Consider the following 27328-nt stretch of genomic DNA (forward strand, 5'->3'; position numbering starts at 1 on the left):
ACAGCAATCTAATAAAAGCATATGCAGTTAATTAAAAACGATCACCTGAATCTGTCTAATATATGGTGGAAAAACTGCATGTTCCATCTCCAACATAAATGGAGCTGCTTCATCATACTTTTTGTTGTTCAAAGGTGATGCGATCTCTTATCCTGGTTGTTGCCAACACACTAAATGCTGCATTTTGCTTGAGTTTATCAATATAATCCTAAATACAGTGTATTACAATGAAGTGTGAAAACAACTTTTGGGTAGCTTTTAGTGGAAGACAAAAGACAACTCAAGCAGTATTTTTAGATGATGTCTTTGTCTCATTATTATATTAAGATTTCATGCTTTTTAAGACAGCCTTTTTCATTTGTTTCAATTAAGAAATTAAAAAATAAAATCAGGGTGTGATATTTACCACAGTCAGTCATCAACTGAATACTGCACCATCCTCACCTTCAGTGGCTGCAAAGAAAGTCTGTTATTAAGGTCTGTGTTTGTTACCTCCGCCAGGAGGTACTGTGATCACTTTGCTTTGTGTGTTTGCGTGCGTGCATGCATGAGTGCGTGTTTGTTTGTTAGCAAGATAACTCAAAAAGTTATAGATGGATTTTCATGAAATTTTCAGGAAATGTTGATACTGGCACAAGGAAGAAATGATTAAATGGTGATCGAGGGAGTGGGGGGGGTATGTCTTGGCGGAGGTCTGTGCTCTCCAAGTGCTCTTCTTGTTCTGTCTGTTTTTAATTAGTTAAGGGTATCAGGATCACAGGTATCTTATCTCTTATAAAATGTTTCACGTTTTGGCATTATTTAGGGTAAACATGATTGAAATACTGACAAAACTAGAAAAGCACACGGAGAGCACAGACCTCCACCAAGGAAGATCTGCCCCACCCCCCCAATCACCACCAAAATTTAATCATTTGTTCCTTGTACCAGTATCAACATTTCCTGGAAATTTCATGAAAATCCGTCCATAACTTTTTGAGTTATCTTGCTAACAAACAAACAAACAAACCCTGGCAAAAACATAATCTCCTTGGTGGAGGTAATAAAATAAAGTACACACATCTTCCCATGCATACAGTTGCACTGTTGTATTCATTACATAGCCTGTGGCCTACATTTTCCAACCTTAGTTCTTTAATGATTTCAAAAACATTTTCACACTAGCATAAATTTAGGCAGATGGTCTTTTTTTTCAAAACAACATTGTAGAACTGAATATCGAATTTAATATGTATACCAATGTCCAAAAAAGATATTGTTAAAAATAAATGAATAAATAAATAAATAAGACTCACTACTGCCTGGAGCTCAGAGTCTGGACACAATTTGTCATGATCATTTCTTCAGTAGCAGAGAAATAACAGGTTACACAAACCCTGCAAGATAATGTGGACTGAAACTGAACACTTTAATTCCACAAATTTAGAGTGGACAGACACTCAAATATCAATATAAACAGACTGCAATAAACTCAGTAGCCTAGCGACCTGTGCAGGCAAACCCACAGGTTAGAATGACACAGGGTATAGTGGTTAGCTCTTCTGCCTTCTGAAGGACTGGAGCTTGAGTTGAACTGTTCTCTCCATCTCACATGGGTTCTGGTCCCCAGGTGCTTTCAGCTGTAGTTCAATGCTCCTACTGTGCGCTGTGTGCTAATGCTAATTGCTAATGTTAGGTACTGTGCATGTATGAGGATGAGCAGAGATTGAATTTACTCCTGTCAGTGCCCATGACCACAGTAAACAGTGACAGCGTCCACACCAGAACAACAGAGAAAAGGAACGCTCATATTGAGCTTCTGTAGAAACATGGCAGCACAACATGGTAGACTTGGCCAGTGACACCCCTGTCCCTCTGGACACAAACAGCTCACTCAAAAACACAATAGTCCTGTTTTTGGTGTCATTCTACACTAATGAAAATATACTTGACTATTATATTTCTGTACCTAGTTTTTCCTAAACCCCAAGTAAATCTGATACAGTGATACAGTGGGCCTTAAATTAGTGCGCGATTTGTAGGGGGTTTTTACATCCCTACTTCTGCTCAATGAATTTCATCTGGGGGTGGGGGGTGGGGGGGGGGGGGGGTGAAATGTAAATAACAGGCAGGTTGTGACAGCTTTCTTCCAGCTATAGCCTACATTACTGGCACTAACGTTCACCTGAACCAAACTGTCGGCAGTCTCAGAATTCGCGAACGTCCCCATGCACTGAGGCGCTGTAACGGGGGGGGGGGGGGTGTGAACGTGAAAAATTAATGGGGCCCAGCATTTGTGTGTCCAGTGAATACAGGTTGCAAGTTGTGACAATTTCATGTAAGATCTGCTGTTTAATAGAGGAACAGAACCAGGGAGTTGGACATTGAAAGTCTCACTTTAGTGTCAGACCAGCATTAGTTCTGTTAGTTATGGCCCACACTAGAGGTGGGTAATCCCAGCTCCTTAGAGTAAAAATCCTGCCATGAATTGGTTCTACCTGTTCACTTGACACAGGGATTCCATTAATTATCCCTTCATCTACCTGGATGAGGAGTTGTGCTCATCAAACTGGGCTGGTTCAGTGAGTGGTTGGAACAAATACATGGCAGGACTTTTACTCTATGGAGCTGGGATTACCCACCTCTGGCCCACACCCCCACGCATATAACCCCCCCCCCCCCTCCAAAAAAAAACAAAAAAAAAAAACTTCCCCCCCTCTGGTTTTTTAACAAATGGCACCCTGCCTTAAATTATTTTTTCAGTGCTAGTTACTGTTATTGTCTTTGTTAACAACAATGGTCCTGTCAGTGCCACACCAGTGCATCCAGCCACAACACATGAGCTCATACATATAATATGCTATTGAGGTTCATTTTCTAAATATTTCCAGTTCTGTCTTTCTCGCCTTTTATAGCAAATTCTTGTTATTGTTCTACAAGTTATTTTTGTCTACTGAGATGCTTCGCCCAGTCTACTGTATGTTCCACACCCTTTTACCACAATACCCTCTCCTCCCCTGACAGATGCTCTGTGCCCACTGTTTTGGTTCACCCATTAATTTACAAACCCTAAAGCCTCCCACTCTCCTCCTGCACTGCCCTCTATTATTTATTTATCCCCCCCTCCCTCCTCCATATCTTTTTTTTTTGTTGTTAACCATATGCTACTACTGTGGCCTACCCCCTCTATGTTTACCGCTGACAGGCCCCAGCCCAGCTTGCCTGGTCAGTCACGAGCCAGTGCCAATGCCAGCTCGGCCTCCACCCTAAACCATGTGGTGACTGGCCACTGCTAAAACACTTTCATCCCTCCTGCGTGCCCAGGCTCAGCCACAAGCAAAGCCATTCATTGGGACTTCGCTTGTGGCTGCCTTATTATTGTCAAGTTGTAGTAAAAGCTATGGGTGGGGGCATCGACATGTGGTACAGAGGCAGTGACAGTGGCTGAGGAGAGGCTGAAGTCGAGCTATTTTTGGTGCCGAATTCAAAGATGTTTTTCCTTTTATGGGTTAATTGCATGTAAACCACACTTATGCGAAACAGAGAGGAAAAAAACTTGGAGGAAAGAAAGAAGGAAAGAAAAACACAAGTGGAGGGCATTCCTCAGGCCAGGCTTTCATTGCTGTGGGTACGATGTCACTGAAATGATGTAATCCCTGCATAGCAACCCCCCCCATACATCCATTCATGGAGCAGATCGAATGGAAACATCCATGAGAGACGACATATTTCACTTGTCAGCCTACCCTATAATTACTAGTGAAAAACATTAACATCTAACCACATTACATTGGGTTACGGGGTTGCGCTTATGTACACCACTTGACCTTTGTCTTTACACTTTCTGTCAACAGGAAATGGACGTGTTCCCACATCAGCATCTAGAGCCTGCTTTCTCCCCTGGTGGGGTCACTACCCAAAGAGTGGGCTGCACACTCATTCTGAATGGGTTGCATCAGTGTGTGGTCAAAAAAGTTCATAATTACAGTAGTAGACATTTCTTTTTGACAGATGTGCATGAAAGATCTGCAGTAAGTTGACTGTTGTTATGGTAACACCAGCAATTGATTGAATATAAGATGAGGCTTCTTTACATTGTTGACAAGAAAGCAGCTGTGACCAGGAGTATGTAGAAAGATTTATGTAAAAGCACAATAAAAAGGAGCAGACACCAGACCCAAGTGCTTGCTCAAGAGACCATGAAACCATAAAAATTTAACTGTCACTTAAAACCCATTTTGACAGTCGCATTTATATTTGTACAGTTACACACAATTATGTTAATTTTACTTCAGAATCAGCCGCAGAGACTTTTAGTGTTCAGTCTGTTTTCATTAGAGTGATGTGATATATGTGTAAAAGTGCTTACTGGTCTATTACCAAAGTAGTTAAACTCTAATTCTAAATTGGTTTCCCATATATACACTTTACATGTATTTAGTTTTTCCTCCATTTACATCTTCTCTTTAGACTGATCTCCTAATAAGAGAGGTTAGTACTTCCTTTTTTGTTTTGAGTTACGATCCATTAGCATCCACGTACCTTTTCGTTGCCCCCTATATGTTAACGTCTTTATGTTTGCTTATGTAGTTTAAGTTGTTATTATTATAATTCATTCATTCATTTTCTGAACACGCTTTATCCTCACTAGGATCACGGGGGTCACTGGAGCCTATCCCAGCTACTTATGGGTGAAGGCGGGGTACACCCTGGACATACGAGGGCTGTTCCATAAGTTCATGGCCTCACCCAAAAATACTGGTTGTTATAATACAGGATGTTACATTCTTTCGTGATGGGATAGTGATGTTTGAACATCGATGGACCAAGTGCATTGCTGTAAATGGAGATTATGTTGAAAAATAAAATATAAATTATCAGTCTGTGTTGTTCTGTTCTGGGTGAGGCCATGAACTTATTGAACGGCCCTCGTATCTCCAGTTCATCGCAGGGCTGACATATAGAGACAAACAATCACTCTCACATTCACACCTATGGGCAATTTAGATTAACCCATTAACCTATCAGTGCATGTGTTTGGATGGTGGGAGGAAGCCGGAGTACCTGGAGAGAACCTACGTAGACACGAGGAAAACATGCAAACTCCACACAGAAAGGTCCCCCATCGACTGGTGTTGGAATCGAACCCAGGACCTTCTTGCTGTGAGGCACGAGTGCTAACAACTGCACCACCATCTCGCCCATTATTATTATTATAATGATTATTATCATTATTTTGCCCGTCATCCATCTAGTTGATCTTCTGAACAGCTGGGCCTGCACATAGGCCCATATGTACGGTAATGGTTTTTCAGATTTTTCAGAAACAGATTTCAAGTCCAAGGATACCCTTTGTGTCCTGAGATCAACTGTAATCCACATTAACACAAGCCATAAATCCCATGGTTACATTTGCTTGTCTTGGAATGAAGTGGCACCCGAGAATCCTCTGGGTTTGTAAATAAATTTAAATAAATAAATAAAGAAATAAAGAAAGAAATAAAGAAAGAAAGAAAGAAAGAAAGAAAGAAAGAAAGAAAGAAAGAAAGAAAGAATGTTATGCGTCCGGTAGCTCTATTGTAAAAGTGCCCTTGGTATTTCCTGTGCCTTCCTTCCACTGCACTGTCTGCTGGGTAGGAAAATGCAGCCAGACAAGTTGGACATGCACACACATACAAACATGGAGTGTTAAGCTTCCCTTCCAGACAACAAAAGAACAGACACAGCAACAAGCCCCGAAGGCAACATTAAACCCAGCTCGTCTGCCACTACAATACCCCTCCTCTCTCAATAGAGAGCCATGCTGAGCCCAGCTGAGCTGAGCCACACCATGTACTCCTTCACCCACAGTCAGTTTTTAGGAATAACTGGGAATAAGATAAGAGACTGAGGATCCTGGCAGTGTGCAACATCCACTGTACATGGAGAACACTGATGCGAGGCCATCATGGACCAGCCGGGGTGATGCAGGGTAAGGCAGGTGGTTTACAGATGGGGGAATCTGCTCAGGCCACAAACACAAATAGAACCCAGAGCTGAGCGTGAAAAACAGCAAGACCCTCACTGATGTCTGTGCTCTCAGAAGCCAGAACCAACCTGTATCTGTAGTCACAACAGAGCGAGCAGGAATGACAGGAAGCAAAAACACTGATAAGCACAAAACAGGAAGAGCATGACTGACCCTCTTTACAGATGTCTGCAAACCAGCAACACTCGATGTTTTACTAAGCTGTGTTAATGAGGTCCAGCACTAAGCAAATAGGATTATTTGTTGCAATAATTAGTTTGCTCCCCAGCCTCATGAGGCCGAAAATAAACAAAGATTTTAATTTAGTGTGTGCATGTGTTTATGGGCACCAATTTGTATTTGCATGATACACAGCTTTATAAGTCAAATAGTCTGGAAAATTGAAAGAGACAAAAGTTAGACATCAGTGGGCACTATAAACAACAGAAAAATAAACTTAACCCTCATATTATCCTTGGGGTCAATTTGACTCCATTCAATGTTTATCATCCAAAAATAATAGTTGACTTTTTTTTGTTTCATATTTCATGACTTTTCCTAATTTGATGGGGACAACTGATTGAGCATAAAATTACCATGACGATATTTTTTCAATGTGCTGAACACATATTGCATGCATTGGTGTTTTCCTCTGGGGTCAATTCGACCCCATGCTGTTTTATCTGTGTAAAACATGTCTGTGTGTGTGTGACCTAACACCCCCACACCTGCAGGTGCAGAGTTGATACTTTTGAGTTGATACGTAACAGGGGGGTGGGGAAAACAACTATTCCCACCAGAACTTTGATACTTCTCGTGGTGTGGGCATGTGGGAAACAACTTGACTTGTGAACTCCTGCCAAAATGAGGAAGCCAATGTAGGCTTACGAGTTGACCACATCCAAGTGTTTCCAACTACACATGCCTCCCCTCTAAAATTATCATCTCAGTTACAACATTAATAATAATAATAATAATAATAATAATAATAATAATAATAATAATAATAATAATAATAATGAACCAAGTGCCTGACACAAAATCTTGGTCAACAATTTTATGTAAATCATTTTCCGGAGGCAAATATCCCGAGGTCAGATTGACCCCAAGGGTAAAATGTGTTAGTAATATTTAAGGATAATAGGAGGGTTAAGGGTTGGACTTAAGGGTAAGTCAAAACATTGCTCCTTGCTCTGAGTAAAGCAAATGCGCTACCTATGGTTTTGTATTTCTTTGGAGGATGACATACTGGCTCCCAGGTAACAAAATAATGTGTCTTACGTGCCCAGCATGTGTTTTTGAATTTATAGCTCAAAATGCTGCATAGATGTTTACCTGTTTTTACTAACTCCTCCACCTTCAAAGCAGTGCGTTGTTGCTTTCTGATCTGCGTTGGGGACAAACCTACAAGTCTCAGAATGTCAATCACAGCTTGCAATAAAACATCAGAAATCACTACTGATGCCTGGAATGATGGGTAACTTGCAACACATTCGACACAAGAAGCAAACGATTCAAATGCTAACACACATATACACTGCATGATTTAGTCTACTTTCAAATTACTGCTCAACAAAACTTCTTCTAACTTGCCTGAAACCAACCATGTGTTGTTTGGAGACATCTGTCCAATCTGTGCCCCCCCAACAGAAAACACACCTAACTCTTTCAAAGACAAACACACATTGTATTTGCACTTTTTAGTTTGTTGTTGTAGCTCTAGCATTCAAGCATCTTGTTTCTCTTTATGTTATCTTGGATTAATTTTTTTCTGGCATTGTCATGTGATTATTTTTATTTTATTTAAATTTATGTCTGGGTACTTATGTTTTGGTAGGTAAAATGTTGTAAATTCAAATCAGAGCATCTTCCATGTCTAGAATGGATAGTCTTGAGGCAATAAAGGTCACAATAATGAGATAAACGTGTCTGAATTGTGAAATGGGTTTGGCTAAAAGAAAATTTTGGTTTTGTATATACTACTAGGTACTTATGCTATATTGACTTGGTTAAATAGAATTGGATCACTAAAAAGAGACTAAAATACAATTTTTATTGACTAAAACTGGACTAAAATGTCATCAGTTTTCGTAAACTAAAACTAGACTAAAACAGTCATGGATAAGTCCAGCTAAATACCGCATCCTTACAGACTGGAACTACATCTTCAAATGGATGTCCATCAGTCCTGGTGCATCTTTAGCCTGTCCGTCCATGGAAGTGGATCTCTCATTCACTGTGGTTCTCCCCGAGGTTTCTCTTTTCCCACTGGGTTTTTGGAGGTTTTCCTTGCGGAGAAGGAGGGTCTAAGGACGGGGGATGCCCGGGACGTTAATCCATTTCCTTCATCTGTGGTTTGACTGTTGTTTGTTTTCATATCCAACTAAATCTGTAAAGCCCTGTGAGGCAACCTTGTTGTGACACAGGGCTCTACAAATAAAACTGAATTGAAAATTGAATTAAAAGTAGACTAAAATAGTCATGGGTAAGTCTGACTAAAACTAGACTAAAACAGTCATGGACAAGTCTGACTAAAACTAGACTAAAATGCTCAGACTTTTAGTCGACTAAATCTTGACTAGACTTAAAGGAGTATGCATGTGACTAAAACTAATAAAAACTAAAACGACAGCTTGACACAAAGACGAGACTAAAACTAAAATTAAAACAGGGCGCCAAAAATAACACTAAGTCTTTGAATTAGAAGAATGATTTCACAAATGGCTGTATCATTATGTACTAGGGATGTAAACAGTTAATCGACTATCAGTTAAATGTCGATAAGAATTTGCTTGATTAAATTATTGTCAGTTAATTGCCCTTTTCCATGTCCTGCTCGAAGGCTGCCAGTTTGTCTGCACTGTGACACCGTGGCTGGGATAGCCGGTCATTGAACCGGATCATGGCGTTGATGAGTTAGAATCGTTTTAGGGACATGGTGGAGCTAAACACAGACTGGCCCGTCTGTTTATGGGAGCAATGCACCTAAATACACGCACAAATGCAGGGTCGGTATCAGATCGGAGCGTTTTCCCTGGAGGTTGGTCTAGTCCACGGTCCACGGGGGGCATCTCCACTGAAATCTCACTCCATCATGTCAGTGATACAGAGTCAGAAATGCCCATTTCTTCTAAACTGCCCCTCTTTAGATCCATTTATTTTATTGAATTTCTCTGCAGAATTTCTTTAGTTCTACTCCATAAATGTCATTGTCTGTACTGTATCCAATGATATAATAAATCAATCATTAAGGAATATGACATGCTTTTTTCATGAAGTATACAAACAATATTTAGCTTTTATACTTATAGACCCCATCGAAAGAGAAATTCTCAGGAAAATCACCACTTATCAATTAATCATTAATCAATCGATAAGGTCAACCAACTAATGATTAATGGATTAATCGATAATTTGCATCCCTATTATGTACTATGCTGTGAATCAATCTAATAAAACAATCTAATAATAGAGGGTCCTGCCCCTAAGTGTGGGAAGGGCAGCTCTAACATGAGTTTCACAGACGAAACACCAGCTTCATGATGGACAAAGAAGTGAAAATCTTGTCTTTCATAGTATGTCCCCTTTAAGCTTCTCAAAAGTGCTTCACCTGATGACCCATCCTTCTTTGAAAAGCCTCAACAGGTATTCTCTGTACTGTTTACCCAGAGAACACATACGCTTCATTCACTTGCTGCTAACAGGAGATGAAAGGCAGTGTCAGTGTGAGAGAGTGATTAAGGTTTGCTTTCACTGGCTCATTTAGAGTCAACAGAAACTCACCAGGCCACGATCTGCAGCAGGAAAGACTGACTACTTGATCCTCATGCTATTCCAGGTAACCCGATGAACTCTAATGGTGTTTGGTCAGTATGTGTGTGGGCAGCAGGAGTCAGAAAGCAGCCAATATGGACCTCAGACGCAGTGTTGCTGTGACAGAAAGCTGTATTTGTGCAAACATGCCAGTGAGAGGAAGTGAAAAGTGGAAAGGAGAGAAAGAGGGCTAGTCAAGTCTTAACCGGGGAGACAAGAGGATAAAGAGAAGTAACAGCAAGAAAAGGGAGACATCAAAGTGTCTTGTTTCCTGAATGCCCCTTGGTGGTTTGATTTATTCAAAGACTCAAAGCCAGCGCCAACATAAAGCAACACACCTCCAATCTAAGTCTGCAGTCCCCAGTCAGAGGACGAGCGAGCTGCTGACCTTGGCATGTTATGAGACGCCCTCCTCTCCTCCTCGATCTCCATTCTCCAGAGGTAGCCTTGACTAGCCTAATGGAAAACTGCACAGCGGCATGTTGACATCTCAGAAGCCTGCGTCCTGACAGAATGGGTTCAAATCTTTAATCACAGCCCATATATTAATTATGCAACACGTTTAGCTACGTGTTATTGCACCTCTCTCCTCGGTCTACCCTCAAGTCCTTGAACGGAAATAAAGTGAGTAAGCCTGCTGTGGCCGAAAGCAAACAAGTGGAGAAAGTACTGAAGAGGATGATGACTCCTTTCAGACACATCAAGGAATAAATTCTGTTGTTTATTGTAAAGAGAAAGATGTAACAATGAAAAGAAAAAGACGCTTCCTGACTTTAAACAGGAAGTAGATGAAAATAGTGGACTGTATTGATTGTATCACTCATGAGAAACAAATGAGTTGGAGGATTTTAAAGAGAGATAGAGCAATTAATTTATGCCTATACAATGCTTTACAACAGTGTTTTTCAACCTTGGGGTCGGGACCCCACATGGGGTCACCTGGAGTTCAAAATGGGTCACCTGAAATTTCTAGTAATTGATAAAAAAAAAAAACTTAATAAAAAATATATGGTGAGTTAAGAGAGACAATCCCGATCCATAAAAGACATGACAAACTGTGAAGCTGAAACTGAAGCACTGTGGTTCTGTTTATCTTTCAAATGTTCATTGTGGTCAGTTTCAGATGCTGCAGCTCATTCATAATTCATACTTTGAGTTATTGTTTGTTCAGTATTAATTGTCAGCCTTGTAAATCCAAGCTGGACTGACTGTACATATCCTGTAATCTACACCTGGCTTTTCTGCCTCCGTCCATAATAATACACATTATATAGACTAAATGTCATCTAAAATTAATGTTTATTTGCAACATAGTAGAGCAAACTATTACATGATCAAAAATGGGGTCATGAGCCAAAAAAGGTTGGGAACCACTGCTTTACAAACTATCACTATCAGCAGAAATTTCCTCTGATAATGGTCCACAATTGTTACTAGCCATCTCAGCTGGAATAACAGACTTTGAAGGTTCAGCGCGTGACATTTTGCGTAAATCTGCTCAGCAATCGGATTAGCGACATGAAAAATGGGGTGTGATACACATCTGGATTAATACAAACCACAGCAGAAACAAGACTTCAAAAATGTTAACTGTCAGTGTACTCATAATTCAAAATGAAACCATAAAAACATCCCTACATCATCTACGGACACATTAAACTGTGTTGTTAACTGAAATAAAAGCGTCAATCTGACATAGATCATTAAATAAATTGTGACTAAATGAAAGACAGCTGTTCCACATGTCATATTCAACCAGTATCTATAAAACATTGGCTCTGAGGTGAGGATGTCTCATTTTGTTATATGCCTGTTGCCTCGGTTTCTCTCCTCAGGTCCTTGCTTTGAATCCTCCCCTCAAAGCTCTGGTGGGAGGGGCTACAAATTGAGGCAATGACCCAGGGCGCTACGAATCCAGAACTAAGAAGAGGGGTTAGTGACATTGAGTTGTCGCTCAAAAACACCAAAAGTCACTTGTTACAGTGTTTGCGTATTCATTCTTGGATTTTTAATTCATTAAGAGGGGGTTAACTTCATTCTACACTCAAACATAGGAGGAGGCAATAATAGGCTTTAAAGCAGGATGCCACATCATAAAATGGGACAAAAAAGAATATGAGGACGACATATTCTGTTGTATTTCTACTGTGTTTAAGCTACAATAAAAACATGTCCGCACAACATGAATCCACGAATCGCAACTCACTACATATATAATTTTTGTGTTATAATGTTATATCCCCTTTATAATTACATCCCCTTAAGTCCCTGTAAGTTTTAAAACACTAGACCTTTCATGGAAAAAAGCAACAAAAAAGCATCTAAGAATGTACATTTTTATGATTATTCTAATGCTCTACTCCATATTTATTCGTTACTTTGATATTCAGTGAAGCACATGAATTTAGATGTTTTTAGATGGCATTCACAAATAGGGGTTTAAGAAAATATTGGTTCTGCAATATATCGCGATATTTCATTTCACGATACTGTATCAATATTAAAAAGTACTGTATCGATATTTTTAGGTATTTATTCAAATGCAGATATGGCGGAGGTTCATTTTTGTTTTTTGTTTATATTTTATTTATTATTATTTAACACTTTTATTAAATAATGTTCGTTCCTTTGTTGGGATTACACAAAAATAATGTTCTGATGTTAGTTATGAACTAAGAGAATATGAACATTTGAACACGATCTTAAACTGCAATGTCTGTAAAACATAATTTAAGTTTAAACACAGGAAAATTTTGTGATACAGCATTAGATCCTGTTGTGATCAAATAAAAATATGTTTAGTATTTGTGCATATTTCGAGTGTAATTCAATTCTTCAAGGAAATAATCATTTAAAAAAATAAACAAACAAAAAATGGCCTTTTTAACGGTATCATGATACATCGTATCGTGATCCTAGGTTTGTGATTTGTATCGTATCGCCAGATTCTTGCCAATACACACCCCTATTCACAAATTCACCAAGTCTTGGATATTCAGTTCAACAGTTTTTAAGTTTGTCAAACACAGGTGATTTCCACCAGTGCCTAAGTAATAGACTATTTTCTTTTGTGTTCCTATTTTTAATTGTTTGTCATCATTTCAACCTCTAAACATCCTCCATCAGTCGACCTCTAGGTTTGAGTGTTATTTTGTCCCCATATGTAGAAAAACAACAGGCTGCTTTTATTTTTCAGTGCACCTCAATGACGCTCCAGTCAACCGTATGTGCTGTCCACTCTCATAAAAGGGACCACGTTGACAAGATCATCAGTGTGTGTGTGTGTGTGTGTGGGTGTGTGTGTGGGTGTGTGGGTGTGTGTGTGGGTGTGTGTGTCTGTGCGCCTCAAAGAAACACAGAAACACCGCATGGGTCCCACCCCTGGCTTTAACATGTGACTCAGAGCTTGGAAACACACAGATCTGTGATCACTTCTTCCTTTTTTTTCTGACGGTCTATAACATTATACTGTATAAAAGTAAATACTGTATCATTCCGTGCGTTTCCATGACAACTTTCATTCCTGGTTTAAACTGATTAAAGGTTAGATCCTATTTCAGATGCCCATGTAAACACCTTATTCCAGTTGAAAAAGAAAAGTTCGGATTAAATTTAAACCTGATTAAAGTCACTGATTTAATCCACTTTTGAAAGCGGTCTAAATTATTCCTCGGACATGTAAACCCTTTATTCTGTTTGGACTTTATTCCTGCCATTCTACACATGCTCATTTTCTTGTCCTGTGGCGATGACGCACACATTTTGCGCTGGCGGAAGAATATGCAATGCAGTCTAGTCTTATAAAACCGCTCCAGTGGGCTATTCTGATGGGATCTACCAGCCTCTAAAACCCTGAAGGAAGAGTTCACTACTTGTTTTTTATTCATTCATTTGTCATGCACTAATGAGTTCGATAAGTGTTCAAATCAGTTTGCACTGCAGTGCACCCATTGCCCTGTTCTCGCAGCCCTTCCGTTAGCTTAGCTTAGCATAATGGCTTCCTATGGTCAGACGTAGCCAGGCTTTTATAGGTGATTTGTAGTATTTTATGAGTGATTTTGTGACATTCAATTCTCCCTAATCATTACTTTAGTCCGGTGGGGTCAATATGATCACAAATTGAGGCTCAAATCATGGTCATGTGACTTACTGCACTAATAAAATCTGGGGAAACAAAAACTAATGCAAAGCTAAAACACTAAATCAAAGCTAATTTAGCGCATGCATCCCTTCCAACAAAAAGATTTTCCAACTTCCGTCAACACAACAGTCCCAAGATTGTATGAGTGCAGTAAGTCGTGGATCTAAAGAAATAATTAGGGAGAAGCGGATTTCACAAAATCACTTAAAAAAGACAACAAATCACCTTTAAAAAACTGGCTACGTGTGACCATGGAAATGCAGTGACTATGCTAAGCTAAGCTAACAGAAGGGCTGCGAGAACCAAATAAACGTTTCTCATGTAAACCTTTAATCAGGTTCAACATTTCCATGTAAACAGAAGAGAAAATACTTTAGTTCCGGATTATTTTTTTCTGGAAAAATAAATCAGATTTAAAAAACATCATGTAACCGTACCCTGTGGGACTGAAGAGACGACATAGTGTCAGTGTCCACCTAAGAGTGAGATAGACACTGTGAAAACAGACATGTGCAGCAGCGTGGGTGGAGCTCTGTGAAATCACGTTACCCTGACCAAGGCCGAACAGACAGCTTTGCTTCACATTAATTTTCATTACATAACATCAGGACGGATACTGTTATTTTTTAATCTGATTAAGAGTCAACATGACAATGTTTTGATGCAATAACAATGTTCTTGCTGGGCTCTCAGAACAACAACACTATGAACTGTGGGTAATTCCTTCAGGCAAAGTCTGCAGCATTTATAAAGTGCACATACAGGGTCAGCAGGAGAGCCCGGAGGTATTTGGTGCTTTTTAAAGGTGGACAGAGCACCCAAGGTTTTAGGAGAAGTACATGTCAAAGTGTGAGTCTGTCAGAGTGGGCACAGGGACCAAATTACTCCTTACTTCCACTTCTACTATCCCACACAGGACTAGAGGTTAAAAGAACAAGCTTGGAAACCTTTTGAAGCCCTCTGAAAATATATTTTTAACCCTGGTTTTGCTCTCACATGCCTTCTTCACCTGTAAATACAGTAGCAGGTGTGTAAGCCCTTTGTGTTTTGCTACAACAAAAAGAGTCTGACATTTAGAAATGATTGTTCCACAGCCTTTCTATTCCTCAAACACAAACCATACGCCCCAGGGGACCAGACACATTCTACCGTCATAATCTCATACACAACAGTTTGGTTTAAAGTTGGTTTGTGGCTCTTGCTAAGTGTAAAAACACAGTGTGAAAAGTTACGCTTAACGCTGTGTACAATGTGGTGCAGTGGTAAACACACACACACATACACACACATACATGATTCAGAAACATCCCTCCACTCTTTAGATGGTTCTAACATCAGTTGAAAAAACTCACAACCACATCAGGCAAAAGAAAAACTTCAGCTTCAGATTCCAAAAGTCAAGTGCACATTTTAAGGGAGAACAGTGAAGAAAAAAGAAAAAACTAGGGCATCGTCATTGATTCATCCTCACTGAAGACAGAGAGAGTTAGAAAGTGCACAGCGTCAACCCTGGGGGGTTTACGCTCACACCTCTGATGTCTTCTAAGCCACCGAGATCATGGAGGAACACAGAGCTGTGATCCTTGTCTGTAGGCAAGAGCAATAAAACTAGAAGGATAATCACAGTCATACAGCAGCTATGATGAATGTGATGATTATTGTCATTACATTACAATATGATTTTATGTCTGTCTTTGATTACATTGTCAAATAAATATTTCAGTGTTTTGTAGTTTTACTTAGTATGACTCCTGTATTTTTTGTTGAAGAAGCATTTTATCATCAGCTGATTAGTGTTTGTCATGTTCTGACCATAAAGAAGAGTTAAAAACCACAGGTACGACACCTTCTATGTTGTTTTCAACTTGTTGAATAACAACTCAAACTGCACTCCCTGTTTTCACATTGATATAATGTTGTGACACCCAGGACCCACAGACAACAACAAAATAAGCACTAAATCTTATTAAAAAGTACAAGTGTATTTTTCCTGTGCTGCATCTTTATATAATTTCCCTCTTGTGTGTTTATGACGTTTTCTTCTTGATAGTATTTCACTCACAATTTCAAATAACTAATCCTTTTGCTTAAAAAAAATCTGCTTTTAAAGTATAAAAAAAATTAATAACATAGATGTGATCAGATAATATGTATAATTTAAGAATAATTTTTCTGACATGGGCCCACTTACCATCTCAGAATGAGACCACATTTCCCAAAACATGACAAATATCAGTCAAATGAGAATAGTAATCTGATTTTGTTCAGATTAAAACCTGTTACCTTCCACACCCAAAGTTTAAGGCATTTGTGGCAGCATGTTATTTCACACCCCTTTATCTCAAATCGGCAGCTCAGTTCCACCTTTCTGTTGCCATCATGTGATAGAACATATTGGTGCTCTACCATTTGATCCAGTTCTTTTTGCAGAGCCTTGATGCAGTTTTGTCACATCTCCCCCTCGATTTGCCACGTGCTGCCTTTTCACCAAAAATATATGGACCTAAAACTCAAATCTGCAAAAAGATGGATTTGCTTCTTTGAGCACTAGATATGACATTCATCTACTATTTTACTATTTCTCAGCTTATCTTAGAACAAGTGGTGCCAGGCACAACAAACCCCACCCCTCAGACGTATTGTAGCTTATTTTGGCACCAATCCATCTGATGTCATCATGTCTATATGTGTGCTGATGTCAACATAGACATAGACAACATAGACATATTTCAGCCATTATAAGTAAATGGGGGAGGGGGGGGGGGGGTTAAAATTCATTAACCCTTTCATTCATGAATTATGAGAACCTTAGTCGAGATTTTTTTCCTGAGTGCTTTTATTCCTCTTTAGGCATGAAAAAACAATGCAACTGAATTTTTTTTTTAATAAACCTCTTTTTTTTTATTAAGGTAGATTTGTTTCTTTATTGCTTTGGAAAAAAAAAAAGTGTTTGAATGCAAAAAAAAAAAAAAAAAAAAAAAGATCCAAAAAATTGCATTTGAACACTTTTTTTCTTTGATTGAAGTGATTTTTTTTTTTTAATGGATTTTTTTTTTTTTTATTATTATTATTTTATTTTTTTTGGTTAAAGCAATAAAGAAACAAATCTACCATCATAATTTTTTGTGGAGTTCCAAAAATGTCCACTCTGCTGGACACCATGTGTTTAATTTTTGAATGTCAGAAAGTGATATGCAAAATCAAAACATTTTTAATGCAGCTAATCTAATGTTTTCTCACATTTTATCATATGCACAATTTTTATTAGCAATTGATTTCCACTCAAACATGTCACTGCAGATCAGGTTTATCAAGAACAGCAAAGTTATAGTAATGGTAAGAATGTCAGTGTATGGGATGGTGCAAAAGTGTCCACTGTGTTAACTCATATTGAACTTAAACAACTAAACCCATAAATATATTAGAAAACAGATGTAGAATAGCTGTCCACTGTAGTGACCAACATGCATGAAAGGGTTAAAAAACTGAACTTTGACCTACTTTTCCCAAATGTAATCACATCTATTCTGGGTCCCTGGCGATCTATAAACCCAATTTGGTATGAATTCAACCAATAGTTTTGCTTCTCAAGTGTTAACAAACAAGCAAAGAAACAAACCGAACCAAAAACAATACCCTTTGCTTCCCCTTTGGGGGGCGGGGTAAAAATTCACTCTGTTCATGATGTAGAAGAAATAGGAGAAAGGCCACAGACCTATGGGTGGATTAACAGGTGATAGACAGCGACTGGCCATATGAACCGCAACATGCACATGAAGCGATGACCCATGCTTTTACATACCACCAGGGCCGAGAGACATATGCATTTGCACACACACACACACACACACACACACACACACACACACACACACACACACACACACATCAGGGAAAGGCCTATAATTAGGTTACAGCTGCAGAAAAACTGTGTTTAGCACCTGGGTCGTTCTGACACCAGCGTGCAGCTACTGTGAAAATGGCCTTGTCGAAAAAAGCACAAACTGACACAGCAGCGCGGCACTGAAAAATCTGCAAATCTCTGCAGCACATATGCACACACGCCATAAATCACACCCTGTATGATGTTAACACACCATGACACATTCACACAATCCTACAACAGCTGCAATCAGCCCGGAAAAGACGCAAAACTTCCACTCTCAACTAAGCACCCAACTTCTGATGTACAGCTGGTTCACTGTGAGATCAAGCCTCTGGAACAGCTGGAATGGGGATATACTGGTTTGACCGAGAGCCAAACCATTGACCCTACTGGGATAGGAGGCTCACAAACTGGGAGATGCTAAATACCACAAACACACAGACACACACAGAGCAGGAGAGCTGGCTAACCTCTCACTCAATATTTACAGAGCTCTGCGGCAGCACCACAGCTGGAATGCAGCGGGCAGAGCGAGCACACACAGGGAATCGTATCAGTTTCTGGGTCATCTAGGGCTGCTTCACTCCGCATGAAGTCTAGACTTCGGCTGAAAAACAGGCCCGCAGATGCTCCAGCACTTCAGCCAATTCATATTCTAAGAATGGACGGACCCTACGCCCGAGGAACAAAGCATACAGTTATAGAAGCACAGGGTAAAAGGTTGTCATTCATTCGTGAGCAAATTCTCTTTTGTAGCTGTTAAGAAATGAGTCTTCACAGAAAACAATAGGTCTCCATCAGTTTTTTTTTGTGTTTATTGCAGTTGCTTGGCCCCGAGTTTAGCCTTAGGCAACAATCAGACGACTAAAGAGCAGAACATAGCAGCAGTGACTGTGAGATTTCTTCTCACCCACCTATGTCTGTCTGACTATCTGGCACCTTCCCATCGCACCTTCAGAGCATACCTGCTGTTTTAATTAACTCGGTACCACAGGGAGCAATTATGCAAGGCAACATTCATCTCATTTGAAACTGCAAATTAATGTAACCTCAAGTTGCCAAAGGACAGGAGTAACCAGCACATACAGTACAGCTGGCATGGATACCAGTACATTAAAACGGCAAGTGTTTTTTTTTTTTTATATACGTACATTCTTTTCACCACAAGCAAAATGTGACATTTCAGGTAGTTTCAGGTGTTCCTCTAATACTGCAATTTAGAGCTTTTAGGAAGGAAACAGAGCAAAGGAATTCATGAAGATGGATAGCAAACAGAACAGACATAAAATACATTTAGTTAGTGATTTGTAAGAAAGACTGAGTCCAAACTTGCATTCATTGACTGCTGATACTTTGCCAGACAAAAGAATTCTGTAGGAACTATCACTATCCTATCATCACTATCCTCCTTTGTCACCAACCAGTCAACCAGTCTGTACTGGTCATGCACAAAATGAGTACTTCCTGTCACCAGTAATTCACCACAAAATATGCACCACATTTAATTTGATTCGTTTTTTGTTCGTTTTAAACACGTGGCAAGATAACATATTCAAATACACGTTTTTCTTCATATCACTAATATATGGTAATAATTACAAATAAGAATAACTACATTCCTTTATTAATTGAAAGGGTTTGTCTCCTTTCTATACCTACCTGGCCCACTTTCATAGACTTACTCAGAAATAGTTGAATTTTTGATTCCAAGGCTCCATCTTATGATGCCATATATTGATCTTCTCCAACTATCTAAACCTCCAGGTGTTGCTACAGCAGCAGCTGAACTCACCTCTATTTGCCAGCACCTTGCACCAGCAATATTGTAATATTTTATAATCAAAGCTCTTACACAATTATATCAACTTCTATATCATTCATGCATATAATACTTAAATAGTGCCTTTAATACATATCCACCTCCATATAATGGCCGAACACCAAAACACCAAACCTTTGACCTGAAGTCATTTGAATATCATGTTGGAAAATACAGCAAAACCATGAAGTTTGACTTTTAAAATCTAAAATAACATTCTCGTCCACCTTGTAGATTCTATTGCTTGAAACATGTTAAACACACTATATTTATACATAAAATATATCAAGCCTTAGAATCCATGAGGAGGGCAAGATGTTCAATTTAAAGGCAAACTACGAAAGTAAAACATTTATACATTACAAGCAGTAGTGAATGGAACATCCAAACTGATCACCTAAACATGTCTTATTTACAAATGTCTGTTATTATGATCTTAAGTATTTGTTCCTTCTTTCCAGTTGAGTAAATCATGTCACTATTAATACAAAAGAGTTACATACTAAAAGGGATTAAGTTTAGAGATGCTTGATATTGCTGTTTGTGCTTCAGCAACTGAGTCATGTATCACTGAACATGGTCTGAAATGATTTTCTAGACATAATTATGCATTTTACTGAGCCAGACACACCTATTTTTAAAATAAATCCAAAGTAAGCAAAACAGATAGGATACCTAAACATGTCCTTTGTTTCCCCAAAACCCCAAAATCTTAATGGTTTTTCAGCAGAACTTCATCTTATTTAGTTCTCTCTCCTCAGACTGAACAGACCAGTGGTGAACAGCTCAGTGGCTAATGTTAGCTGATTAGACTGCATGACTGTAAAAAAAAAAAAAAAAAAAAGAAGAAGAAGAAACTTTGAAACTTTTTTGGTGTTTATTTAACGCTACAATTCTGAACTTTTAGGAAAGAAATGAAGGAAATAGGTTTATTAAGATGAACAGATGACAACACTCAACAACTTTTTGGATAAAATGTGATAAACCGTACATACTTTGATAACATGAAGTGGAAAATAAACGACAAGTGTTGTTTGGGTAATGTTTTCAAGACATATGATAAAGTGTCATTACGCATATACATAGGTTTATGTGAATTATACTGTAGAATAAATATAAATTTTAAATATAAATTAATATAATATAAATACAAATATAAATTTTAGTATAAATTTGACATTAGAAGTAATGCGACAGGTGAATGTATTCTAATGTCCAGTGTTTTTAAGTAGAACTGCAGCCCAGACTCAAACATCCACCATGCTTTATATCCACTCTCTCTTTAATTCAGAGAATTTCACATTCTTACACAATGCTGTCTTTGACTTCATTTGTCTTTAGAAGTGACCCAACTGTGGTAAAGTTTCTCCATATTTATTGTGGAAGTATTTTGTTGTAGACCAGTGTAGCAGAATGGGTGTACATTACATCATTTGTTCCAGAGATGAGTTTAAATCTGTGTTTCTGGAATACTGATGCTGTACCAGACACATAATTCAGCAGGGACAGTGTCGCTACCCAAACTGTGCCAGAAACCCCATTTGTTCTGGACATGTTCAGAAATACTGCTTCCTGTTACCCAACATTTCAGAATAAAATATCCTGATGTTATTATTGGGTTTTACTAGTTGCAAAAGATAAGATTTTGAAAGATTTTTTTTAATGAAATAAGTACATGCTTTTCTTATGTTAAAAGTGTTTAATATGTGCAAGGTAGAAAACGCTTTTAAAAACTATGACTTATTTTGTGATTTCCACTCACATTGACTGTAACTTTACTAATGTTGATGCAACAGATGTGCTAAATGTAGCCTGTGCAAAGTCTATCCACTCTCCACCTATGAGGCACTGTTTATGTTGTATTTATTTATATGGTGTGTTTCAATTTGTGAGTTATTGGTTATGGAATTCACTATGCTCAAGGAAAATTTCTCCAAGGGAACAATAAAAGATAAGATAAGATAAGATAAGATAAGATAAGATAAGATAAGATAAGATAAGATAAGATAAGATAAGATAAGATAAGATAAGATAAGATCTATCCCATCATGGAGAAATTTCACAGGTTGCTTTTCCATTAACCCTCAAATTGCGCAAATATAACTTGCACATAAAAATTTACCTAACGGAAAAATTACAATTTTGCCAAAAGTCTCATTTTCCAATTAAAAGTTTTTGCGCTGGCAAGAGGTGGTTTTTCGGGCATAGCACAAATGGTATATTACGCAAAACTGTAATGGAAAGACCTTTTTTCGCAACTAGAGTCAGGTGAATTGAAAAATCAGATGCTGACGAATGTTACAACAAGCGAAGAAGAAGAAGAAACATGTCGTGGTATGTGTGGACACAACCAGGAAACCTGATCATTTTTTAATTTAGTACGAGATAGAGGGGTAATATATAATAATAATGAATATATCTGTAAATCAACACCATATTTACGTTCGTCGCCATGTTTATGGAATGACTTCTTGTGTCATTTTGCGATAATAAATAAACAAATCATCGCATTTGTGATTTAATGGAAAAACGACATTACACACTTGTTTTTTCGACATTCAGTAAATATCGGCAAAGTTTTGCGCAGATGTCCAATGGAAAAGCGACTACTGATAGCAGCAGTGACATAAAACAAGTAAATGCAGAGAAAAAGACCAAAATGAATGAGAAATTAAACATAATAGAAAAGTCAAAAATTTGGTAATTATATAGATATTTATATAAACAAAGAATTAGAATTAAAAATGTGATGCTATTTACATCGTGGTTGCACATGCACATGGTGTGATATGGGGGGTGAGGGGGTTACAGTGAACTGAGTCTGATGGCTGTGGCCAGGAATGACCTGTGGTATCACTCCTTCTTTCACTGGGGGGGGGTGTTTATGGTATTGTATTGTATTGCATCATGACCTGTCAGGCTGGCGATAGCTAGCTAACCTTCGCTGCAGTCCGCTGCCAAACTTTATAATGTTTCTTTGATGCAGCATTTCTGGACATTTAGGAAACAGGAGGAGGAAATGAGTTCATTAAGATGAACAGATAGGAGAATGGGTATACATCAAGGAGAAAACGATTTACATACCTCCATTTCCCAAAGGGAGTGAGAGCAGAGGAGAGGGGTGTAGAGGAAAAACTAAAATAGGAGGCACACCGTGAAAGCAAGTGTGAGAAAGTGCGTAAAAGAGAGTAAGCTAATGAGAGACTGATAACAAGCTGTAAGGGGAAGGAGGCAGCACTGTCACGGAGGGTAACGCAGATCGGGAATTGGCGAGGTTACACTTCAGGAGGTGAGAGGATGCCAGAAACAGTAGGCAGTGTCAAACTGATACACACCACCAGGATCTCATATGTGATGCAACTGAATAAGTGAGAGCAGGCTCTAAAAAAGTAACACACACTCACTCTGAGCACTGCTTCCTTCCACTAATCTGATTTTCTGGATTATGTTGCAGTATTTAAAACAAAAAAGACCAAAGAGCTCACATTTAATTCCATCACTTTTTTTTTTAATGCCTTATGATTTCTATTGCAAGTCAAGGCTGCTGTATTTTACTTTTTTCTACTTTTTATTTGCTCTCATATTGCAACATTTCTATCGCTGATTTTTTTTTAAAAAAACCCTGTAGGGATAAGAAAGAACATATATTTATTTGGGCAAGCAAGGTAACAAGAAATAGAGGTTTGCTGAGGCTAATAAAACTTGATTTCGCATGTGTGTGCATTCCTTCTGGCATATACGTCCCTTGGGTGGCTGTAAAACTGAAATACAAGGCTTTTGGCACACTTCACTTCTGAACTGGACAACTACTGGTCAAAGCTGAACTCAGACACACACATGCATACTCACTGAACATCACATACCAGTTAAATAGGACAGTACATTAAGTTAGTGGTTTGGTTTGGAATTGCGTTCCTTGGCTGCTGATGCAGTGCCAGACCAGACTGGCTTGAAAAACCATCCAATTCTGCAGTAACATCCACATCTATAGCCTTCGTACTTGTCACACTGTACTCAGATGGAGTTCACACAGTTAACATAAAGCCTCACAATGCAAAAGAAATACACACACTACTTCACATCCTTTATGATGCTCACAAGAACCCACTTGCAACAGAACACCACCTCTTGTGTGCGTGTGTGTGTGTGTCTCTGAATTTTGCATCGAAGCTGTGTTTGCCAGTGCTTACTGTCAAGTTGACATTGTAACACTGGCATGCGTGCTGTTCCATCACAACAGTGATGTCTTTGCTGGCTAACAGGGCATGTAAATGGGCTCTCACTCTATCAGAGGCTGCCTGGGGGGCTTCACAGGGACAGCGATGAGACTAGACAAGAGCTGCATGGGCTTACCACACCACGACTCCAAGATCTGAGCCAGTCTATGATGAACTGACGGTAGTGGAGGAAACATGGAGCAGAAGTTGCCAATGTGGGGTCAATAGACATCTAGCCCCCCAGGACTGACGGTAGAGGGTCAAATAAAAGCAGGAGTTTGGAAAATGATGACTAAGGAGGTGTCTGTGCTATAATGCAGTAGCTGGAGGTGGATAATAGATTTGATTTTTCCTGCAAACCACTGACAATGTTTCTTAATAGTTGAGAATGAAAAACAGTTTTGGCTGAACTGGTCATGATCAAAGATGCTTCCAAAAAAAAAAGTACCAGACTGTAAAGATATATCCATTCTTTCTGCAGCTCTCTCCTTTAGATACCTGACCTGATGCTGTTTCATGTCACTACAGAAAAGTAAATCCACAATATCACAATTATGGGAGCTGCCATGCTGCTAATTTGACAAAGTAGGGAGTAGAACAATAAACCACAGTAGCATCCGACAGACTCTAAGCAGCAATGAGTAATTAACCATCAATCATGTATTTACCCATCCTAATACCAGCAATCAGATAAAGCACTTTGTCATTTGGCTGACTTTGTACAGTCCGTAAACTAAGTCAAGAGCAGGGACAGAAGTCCTGTTAGACCACTAATCTAAAAATGCTGAATACCTGTTATGGAATTTTTGGCTGAGTGAAGGTTGGCAAGCACTGCTTTAAATGTTGTTCAGCCTTATTTGTGATGTGCAATGCCAATAAGTTGTTACAATTTGTGTTTGAAGAGCTTCTGGTACTTTAAAACAGGCACCCAAGGGTGTGCAAATTATTACATTTTTGGCCAATATTTATTTTTGTCATTTATTTTTCTTTTCTACCATAGAAACAGAAAAACCTTCATTATGAAACAAAACAACTGAAGTGTTTTCAAGTCTCCCAGGCTTTCACCGCATTCTTTGAGTGTCTTCAAAATCAATCTTTAGACCTAGAAATTTTTTTAAACAGCCTTTTATACACACAATGGATAAACATCAGCCGATGCCATCAGTGAAATCTCCTTTGAAGATAGCTGAAGTGAGTCAACAAGGCTGATACTGGATGATATACCAGTGTATATGAATGCACATACACAAACGTGCAGCAGAAATTTCCCGCTGCATCATGATGTGGACGTCATAATCAATATGAATCATGAAGCTATAGTGGATCCTCACACCTCTACTTCTAATGCACCACAGAAGGCTTCCTGTTTTGTCATTGTAATATTTATGTACAGAGGTGAGTCACACAGATTGGTTTTGAAAAGATGCAGCTGTTTACAGTACAGACTCTTGTCCTATTGTTTTGTTTTTCATGCACTTTCTAGGTAAATATTTACCTGCCTGCTTGTAGTTATACATGATAAAACAGCCATGATCCAGATTCAATGAGACACATGGACAATCTAATACATGATGAAGACCAGAGGTCGCAACGCATTGGCTGTATTCTAAAAGATTGCCATGAACTAATAAGGCATTTTATTTTTACAAAAATCCTACAGGGTCATTCCATGTAATTTCATCAAGTGGTCCCCACCTGACCCTCTCAGATTTTTCAAAATTTTTACATATTTCTAGTACATTATATATGATGGAAAAATCCAAAATTTCAAAGCTTAATTGTAAATAGCTCCAAAGTTATGACCATGTGAAGTCAGTAGGGGGTACCCTAAAATTGCGACCAAAATTAAGACTTTTGGCTATTTTCAGGCTTCTATAACTTCTGAACAACAAGAGCTAGAGGTCTGAAATTTTCAGAATCATTTCACAGGAATCTATAGTCCTAAGAAATGTGAAAATATTTACTTCAAATTTATAATTGCATGTTGCAGAGAATGACAAATTTGAGATTTTATCCATCGCAAACTTCTAAAATGCTACTTTTGGCCACTCATTACACAAGAACTAATCATCATATTCATTAGATAAATCTATTGAAATCTGAGAGGGTCAGGTGGGAAATTTTCTTAAAATCTGTTGATTTCATATGGAATGACCCTACAGTGTGCCTTGGAATATTTTTTGAAATCTAGCATGCTTATGCAGATTTTTTTTTTTTTTTGACTCTAAAGAGAATATATAATACATATTGTGCATTCAAAATAAAAGAGGAAGATGAAACCTAAGAATACAATAATCTGATGAAAACTTTAGGGAACCTCCAATAAAGACAGTTGGTCACTAGTTCTGCCTAAAGGTAAAGGAGCCCTTCAGAGGTCTGAGGATGGTTGGGACTGTTGCAGATCTGTCTTTTTTTTCTGTCATGTAGCAGAGTTTAAAACCATTTTCTGGCTTGCTTTCCCTTCTCTTTACCCTTTACTAATCACAGGCCACCGATCCGGGCTGCAGTCAGAACCTAAACCCCGTTAAGAGCAGCTCTTTAATTAGCTCTGGAGGAGAAACACCAGCGTCTGTGAACGCACCACGCGAACAACATGCGCCGAAGAAACAAACCGGGAACAGCATCGGCTCGTGCAGCTGCAGCAAAAACACAACTTCAATCCGCATCACTTGTCTCACAAAGCAGGACTGAAAAGAATGGATTCAGCGGTAGTTTATTCCCACCGCAGTTCAATGTGTCCACTATCTGTGTGTATGTGCGTGTATGTGGACGCGGAGTGGGCTGCGATGCTTGTAGCAGACACGCATTGGAAATAAAAGAGCAGCGCCCACAGCCGTTTAAGGCCACTTCAGTAAAGTCCACACTGACACTAACACAACACACACTAAAGGCAACACAAACACGGGCTGCTTTTTGGTTTTTTCTTTCTTTTTTTCTTTTTTTTTTTTTTTTTTTTGTCCTGCCCTGCGGTGTTAAACAGAAACCAGCGGCTCCAAACACCGCGGAATCCACAACATTTCCACTTCCACGCGAGGGAAGAGTGCAGCTTCCACGACAACATTCACTGCAAGAAAATAAAAGAGAAATAAAACATGCTTTAACCAACCTGGAGAGGCGAGGACACTTCTGCCACTACGAGAGCTGATGTCCGGAGTTTGTGTGTGTGTGTTTGTGTATATGTGTGTGTATGTGTATGTGCAGGAGGGACGCGTGTGTCACTCTCTCTCTCTCTCTCTCTCTCTCTCTCTCTCTCTCTCTCTCTCTCTCTCTCTCTCTCTCTCTCTCTCTGCCGTGGAGATAGTGCTGATGTTTCCACTTCCTCTTTTCTTCTGCCGTCTGCTGGCTGGCTTGGAGATGCCACACCAGAGGATACACGCGTGGGGAGCCAAGATGCACTCAGTCTGTCATCCACTGTTGGTGCAAATGCAGATACTATAAGATGCAATCAGAATAATAAGGATTAAAA

General features: G+C 38.9%; 1 protein-coding gene across 3 annotated transcripts in view; it reads right to left on the minus strand.

Moving 5' to 3' along the window:
- elmo1 (engulfment and cell motility 1 (ced-12 homolog, C. elegans)) overlaps nucleotides 1-27089 on the minus strand; it is a 226214-nt gene extending 199125 nt beyond the window's left edge. For all 3 annotated transcript variants that reach the window (XM_030147280.1, XM_030147281.1, XM_030147277.1), the window contains exon 1: nucleotides 26969-27089. The gene's annotated coding sequence lies outside the window, so the exon portion shown is untranslated. The remainder of the gene's footprint in view (nucleotides 1-26968) is intronic.
- Between the last annotated feature and the right edge of the window lie 239 nt (nucleotides 27090-27328).

This window comes from Sphaeramia orbicularis, chromosome 11 (genome assembly GCF_902148855.1).
Source record: "Sphaeramia orbicularis chromosome 11, fSphaOr1.1, whole genome shotgun sequence".
Classification (NCBI taxonomy): Eukaryota; Metazoa; Chordata; class Actinopteri; order Kurtiformes; family Apogonidae; genus Sphaeramia; species Sphaeramia orbicularis.